Below are 6,995 nucleotides of genomic sequence, written 5' to 3'. Positions count from 1 at the left end.
TCTCATTCCTGTTAGTACTGTTATATTTAGATGTTGCAAAAATAAAACCATCAAGTGTAAATCGCAGCATCCGGGAGCACGGGGCGCCCCAGGCGCATCTCCTCACACAGGTCAGTGCCGCCATCCACACAACAACACAAACGAAACGCACAGTCTGAACGCCGGAGACACAGTCACAGACCATTTAGTTCACAAAAGCGGAAGTTACAAGTAATAACCGTTTCTCCGTCCGGGACGCGAGTATTGAATTCGCAGGTTGAATGTGTTGTGGGCGTGTCAGGGGAAGTGGCAGTCTCTGTGAGCTGCGGCGCTGATTGGTTCATCAGGGTCTTTGTGAGCTGCAGCGCTGATTGGTTCATCAGGGCATGGAAGGCGGTGCATTTAGGAGCGCGCTCTGTTCCTGAGATGACAGGCTTGCAATATGGAAGGAGCACTTTCAGGAGCGCGCATTTGTGCCGAAGCGCAATTCCCGCATTTCTGCCGGCGCGCATTCAGGAGCGCGCATTTATGCCTTTCGGCGCGCATTTCGAATGTAAGGAAGCGCGCTTTCAGGATCGGAGGATCACTAGTCTGCCTATAGTAATCTGTTGCGTTTATTCCCAGTGGATCCGTATTCTGCCTGTAGTAATCTGTTGCGTTTATTCCCAGCGGATCCGTATTCTGCCTGTAGTAATCTGTTGCGTTTATTCCCAGCGGATCCGTATTCTGCCTGTAATAATCTGTTGTGTTTATTCCCAGCGGATCCGTATTCTGCCTGTAATAATCTGTTGTGTTTATTCCCAGTGGATCCGTATTCTGCCTATAGTAATCCGTTGCGTTTATTCCCAGCGGATCCGTATTCTGCCTGTAATAATCTGTTGCGTTTATTCCCAGCGGATCCGTATTCTGCTTGTAGTAATCTGTTGCGTTTATTCCCAGCGGATCCGTATTCTGCCTGTAGTAATCTGTTGCGTTTATTCCCAGCGGATCCGTATTCTGCCTGTAGTAATCTGTTGCGTTTATTCCCAGCGGATCCGTATTCTGCTTGCAGTTATCTGTTGCGTTTATTCCCAGCGGATCCGTATTCTGCCTGTAATAATCTGTTGCGTTTATTCCCAGCGGATCCGTATTCTGCCTGTAATAATCTGTTGCGTTTATTCCCAGCGGATCCGTATTCTGCTTGTAGTAATCTGTTGCGTTTATTCCCAGCGGATCCGTATTCTGCCTGTAGTAATCTGTTGCCTTTATTCCCAGCGGATGCGTATTCTGCCTGTAGTAATCTGTTGCGTATATTCCCAGCGGATCCGTATTCTGCCTGTAGTAATCTGTTGCCTTTATTCCCAGCGGATCCGTATTCTGCCTGTAGTAATCTGTTGCGTATATTCCCAGCGGATCCGTATTCTGCCTATAGTAATCTGTTGTGTTTATTACCAGCGGATCCGTATTCTGCCTGTAGTAATCTGTTGCCTTTATTCCCAGCGGATCCGTAGTGCAGTGCACAGTAAATTACAGCAGTGCGCAGGTGCCTGGAAAAGTCAGCGAGGCCCTGCGCCTGCAGTACTTTGCTGTGCCCTCAACAGGGCAGATCAGTACGGCTGCGCAGGAGACGCGACACGAAGCAAGGAAGAGGACGTCATCGTATGAAGATGGGAGGCTCTGGACCGCGATGCCCATCGAACGGGACAGCCCCCCCCCTCCCGGGTGAGTATAATCTTGTTTCTCCTCTATTTCAGGTTTGATCGGAGGCTTATCTACAGCATTACCGCTAGGTCTTCTGGGTTATTGCCGCAATGCATTACTGGCAACGCTAGCTGCCGGGAGCATCGGTAACGCTGCACGGGACGCCGGAAGGTAAGAATATTGCAATCTTTTTTGTTTTATTATTTTCTTTTTTTCACCTGGGTTGTGTTGTGTTATGTATGCGTTTTCGCAGCGGGAAACTGCTGCGAAGACGCATACACAACATGTGCACATAGCCTCGACGGGTCTGTCAGGAAAACGGGCCCAGTGCACACGTTTTCCACAATCTGCACAGGATCCGTCATTTCAACTTCTTGACGGATCCTGTGCAGATTTGGAAGACGGAAGTGTGAAAGAAGCCTAGGGCGAAAACGACGTGACAGGTTCCCTTTAACCATCACTTAGCCAGAGTAGGTGCCCAGTTACACGCTGCGGTCAGGAGTGCTGGAATATTAGGGGCTGGTTGTTTCCTCATCCCACGTCCCCCCTTTTTGCAGACAGCTGGATTGCCTTCGGCAGCTGGTCATCATCCTGTGTGAACGTTCACAGCTCCATGAACCTGTGGAATTCCCTTACGTGAATTTACAGTGAGGTGAGCGTCGCCCGGCCGGAGCCATCGTCTTCTTACCGAGCCGGCTGTATATCGCTGCTGTGTCTCCCTCAGGTTGTGAGCATCATTGAAGCTCGGGCTCGAGCCGCAGATCTGCTGACCCATAATATGCTTTCCATATTCATCGGCACAACTATCCGAAAGGTATCGGGGGTTTTACTCTTCTGATCTTATCTCTAGTAAGAGATTGTATTACAAATTCTGGAGCCGCTAATTTTAGTACTGTACATTCCTCCTGGACATTATGTGAAGCCCCTCCATTTGTCTTTGCACACGGGGGCGGGGGAGGCACACTCGGGGGTCAGGTAGTTATCCGTCATATTTGAGATTGTCCCCTCTAGTGATCTCTCCATTCCTCTTTTGATTTCTGTCTCTGCTGAATGTCGTTGTCTCCTTCCTCAGCCGGCACCGTGATGTTTGTGTACAGGATGCATCTCAGCAGAGAGGTCCGAACCATTAAAGGTCTTCAGAAGCAAGTGAATGCGTACCTGGTGTGTCTGACCTGTCTGCGGCTTATACGGCCCGAATACTCCTGGATTGTGCAGCCGGTGTCGGGGGCAGTGGGAAAGAAATGTCTAGTTACAGGGGTGCTCCTGTCCTGGGGTGGATTCTCGTCTCAGGCGTTCACGGTAAAATCTGTCAGTCAGCACAAGTGTTTGCCATTTATTATTACAGCGCCATTTTTTTTATTACAGCACCATTTATTGCAGGACGCTATAATACGCCATTTACCAAACTCTTCATTAAGAGTCACAGAACCGGCGCAGCACACCCATATCCGTAGCTTCAACCCTTAGACTTATATTGGGGTCCAAGCCGTGAACGAACTCCGTCTATGCTCTGGTCGGAGCTGTGGAAATGTCTGAGCTGGTCGTGCAATGCCATTTCTGTAAGTGGATGAGCTCCGGCCGATGTGTCTGTAACTCTGAACACTTGACATGTTCCCATCAGTGAGTGAGATAAGAAAGTCCCTTTTATTTACCCCACATAACCAGAGCAATTTAGTTTGCATGATCCAGATTGATAAACTTCTCCGTCTAGAAACTTCTGTTATACATTTTTATTCTTTGCGATCCAGTATACTTCTCACGAGTGTCCGCCTTGTCTCCTTTGGTTTAGCTGCTGTATTCGTCCATTGATCACCTTCTGCAAGCGCTGGAAGAAAATAACAGTCGGCTAAACCACGAGGAAAGAGCCGCAGTCACCGTCACACATGCATCTGGTGTTCGGAGGGCTTGGTATATGCTCCAATTATAGGACTTGTCCTCCATGAGTCGCTGCACATTCTGCCGCCATACTTACCGGATGCCACAGGAGACCCCATTCTAAAGGTACCGTCACACTTAACGATATTGTTGTTTTTTGTGACGTAGCAACGATATCGTTAAGGAAATCGTTGTGTGACAGCGACCAACGATCAGGCCCCTGCTGGGAGATCGTTGGTCGCTGAGGAAAGTCCAGCACTTTATTTCGTCGCTGGATCTCCCGCTGACATCGCTGGATCGGCGTGTGTGACGCCGATCCAGCGATGTCTTCACTGGTAACCAGGGTAAATATCGGGTTAGTAAGCGCAGGGCCACGCTTAGTAACCCGATGTTTACCCTGGTTACCAGCGTAAACATACAAAAAACAAACACTACATACTTACCTTCCGTGTCTGTCCCCCGGCGCTGTGCTTCTCTGCACTGGCTGTGAGCGCCGGTCAGACGGCAAGCAGAGCGGTGACGTCACCGCTCTGCTTTCCGGCTGACCGGCGCTGACAGTGCAGAGTAAAGCAGAGCGGCGGAGGACAGACAGCTGAAGGTAAGTATGTAGTGTTTGTTTTTTTTTAACGTTTACGCTGGTAACCATGGTAAACATCGGGTTACTAAGCGCGGCCCTGTGCTTAGTAACCCGATGTTTACCCTGGTTACTGGGGACCTCGGGATCGTTGGTCGCTGGAGAGCTGTCTGTGTGACAGCTCTCCAGCGACCAAACAGCGACGCTGCAGCGATCGACATCGTTGTCAGTATCGCTGCAGCGTCGCTTAGTGTGACGGTACCCTAAGTCTGTGCTGCTGGGATGATTTACATGTAAGGCTTCATACCCATTTGTGCGAGAAACAGACGAGTGCAATCCGATAAAAAAATCAGATTGCACTCGGACCAATGCTATTCAATAGGGGACATCTCATTAGCGAGATTTTTCTCATCCTAAATAGGACTGATTAAAAAAAAAAACGCACCATGCGAGTGCTCTCCGATTATTTTACGCACCGGTGTCCTTTGAAAAGCTGGTAATTCATGTGCGGTGTACAGGAAAATCACACTGACAGGTTAGAATAGAATACCGTAGATATCTATATACATAGAATATGTATGTATGTGTGTGTGTGTGTATATATATATATATATATATCTTACTATTTCATAGATAGATAGCAGAAAAGCTGGTAATTCAATTGACGGCTTCTGCATAATCATTACAGAAGCTGACAGGATGGGCGTCGTACCAACGCATACTGTGAAATAGAAGCACTAGGGCAGCGGATGCAGTTTTTCCAACGCATCCGCTGCCCCATTGTAATGTTCGGGGAGGAGGGGGCAGAGTTCCGGCCGTGCATGCGCGGTCGGAAATGGCGCACACGACGCACAAAAAAATGTTACATGTAACGTTTTTTGTGCCGACGCATCCGTCGCAAGACGGATGCGACGTGTGGCAATGTGTCGCTAATGCAAGCCTATGGAGAAAAAACGCATCCTGCGGGCAACTTTGCAGGATGCGTTTTTTCTCCAAAACTACGCGTTGCGACGTGCGTTGTACGATGCTAGTGTGAAAGCAGCCTTAAAGGATTAATACACAACAGTATCACGGATCTGCCTGTTGTGTTCCTTGGTCTTCATGATGATGACTGATGACTATCTGAGACTATCACAGAGCAGGCGCATTTATATGGAGACTTGATTACACACAGGTGGATTATATTTATCATCATTAGGCATTTAGGACGACATTGGATCATTCAGAGATCCACAATGAACTTCTGCACTGAAAGTAAAGGGGCCGAATAATATTGCACGCCCCACTTTTCAGTTTTTGAATTTCCAGAAAAATTGTTAATAACCAATAAATTTCGTTCAACTTCACAATTGTGTTCCACTTGTTGTTGATTCTTCACAAAAAATGTACATTTGGTATCTTTATGTTTGAAGCATGATATGTGGAAAAAGGTTGAAAAGTTCCAGGGGGCCGAATACTATCGCAGGGCACTATATATGTATATACACACACACCTATACTATGTGTATATTTCTATTCTATCTATTGTATTGTAACCTGTCAGTGTGATTTTACTGTAGGCGCACAGGAATTGCCAGCTGTTCTATCTATCTATCACATATATATATTTATATATATATACATATGTGTTTTGATAAATATGTAGTATTAAAATGATGTGTAAATGACAGAGAACTGCTGTATGTAAAAGCTCATGTTCAAATCGCATTGCATACGGATGTTGCGATAAAAAAATCGCATTGACCTCGCATGACACTCGCATATGTTTCTTTCTTTTTTTTCTGTCCAGAAATCTGACCTTTTTTTTATATCACAAATGGGTCTGAAGCCTAAGGATGAGAACCGGCAAAGCCAAAGCTTGTCCTCCGCATGCGCCTGGACTCCCTGACCGTTTATGGTGAGAATTCACATCACATGGCCGTCGTGACTAATGGTGATGTCATTCATGGTGACGTAATGCCACACTCAGAAACTGTGAGGGATTAGAGCCATGGCAGCCGGGGTCAGACCATGTGTGCACCATTAAAGGGACTCTGTCACCTGAATTTGGCGGGACTGGTTTTGGGTCATATGGGCGGAGTTTTCAGGTGTTTGATTCACCCTTTCCTTACCCGCTGGCTGCAATATTGGATTGAAGTTCATTCTCTGTCCTCCATAGTACACGCCTGCACAAGGCAAGATTGCTTTGCGCAGGCGTGTACTATGGAGGACAGAGAATGAACTTCAATCCAATATTGCAGCCAGCGGGTAAGGAAAGGGTGAATCAAACACCCGAAAACTCCGCCCATATGACCCAAAACCAGTCCCGCCAAATTCAGGTGACAGGTTCCCTTTAATGTCTTCCTCCATTTCCTTTACAGCTGCGGGAGAAGCTCTGTGAGAACTCGACTACTATTTTCGGAAGTTGGGAGACTCCACGTCGCATCTGCTCCGTTGGAGAAGCGAGCGCCGCTATGTGCTCCATGGTTTTCTCCTTTATATCTGTATTTAGTCATTTTTGTATAATAAAATTTTATATTTTCTATGTTTTTGCGATACTGAGTCGCTGGTTTCTCGGTAATGGGCCGTGTCCTCAGCATTAGATAATTTACATCAAGTTTATGGCTTAATTAATTAAACCGCTAGCAGACTCCACCCCTCCCACTTAGCCCGTCCCACTTTTTAGAACTATGTTATAAAGGTGGGCCCAGCTGGCAGAGCATAAGTAATGGCTCTTTGTAGCTGCTTGCAAGCAGTGAATTGAACATCCCCGTTCTTGCATTTTCACAACTGCCACGATATAAACACGAGCAGCTCGTGGTCCTCGTCCTCACGGGTCTCTTGTGTACAGATGTCATCGGTACGGCCGACGATGCGGTGCTGATCTGCTGCAGCAGCGTTGGAGGCG

At 47.3% G+C, this 6,995-nt stretch overlaps 1 long non-coding RNA gene across 6 annotated transcripts; it reads left to right on the top strand.

Annotated features, from left to right (window-relative positions):
• The first annotated feature begins 424 nt into the window (after positions 1 to 424).
• LOC138647769 (uncharacterized) lies at positions 425 to 6,632 on the top strand. 6 transcript variants are annotated; one of them, XR_011315035.1, is made up of 6 exons: positions 984 to 1,830; positions 2,217 to 2,311; positions 2,384 to 2,473; positions 2,732 to 3,660; positions 5,898 to 6,005; positions 6,469 to 6,632. It is a non-coding gene; the product is annotated as an uncharacterized lncRNA (long non-coding RNA). The 6 variants fall into 6 exon arrangements; XR_011315036.1 differs by adding an exon at positions 425 to 532 and having other exon boundaries at positions 1,459 to 2,473; XR_011315034.1 differs by having other exon boundaries at positions 983 to 1,830; positions 2,217 to 2,473.
• The last annotated feature ends 363 nt before the right edge of the window (positions 6,633 to 6,995 follow it).

The sequence above is a fragment of the Ranitomeya imitator genome, chromosome 8 (assembly GCF_032444005.1).
Source record: "Ranitomeya imitator isolate aRanImi1 chromosome 8, aRanImi1.pri, whole genome shotgun sequence".
Classification (NCBI taxonomy): Eukaryota; Metazoa; Chordata; class Amphibia; order Anura; family Dendrobatidae; genus Ranitomeya; species Ranitomeya imitator.
Note: the sequence above shows the minus strand (reverse complement) of the source record. Positions and strands in the feature narration are given on the sequence as shown.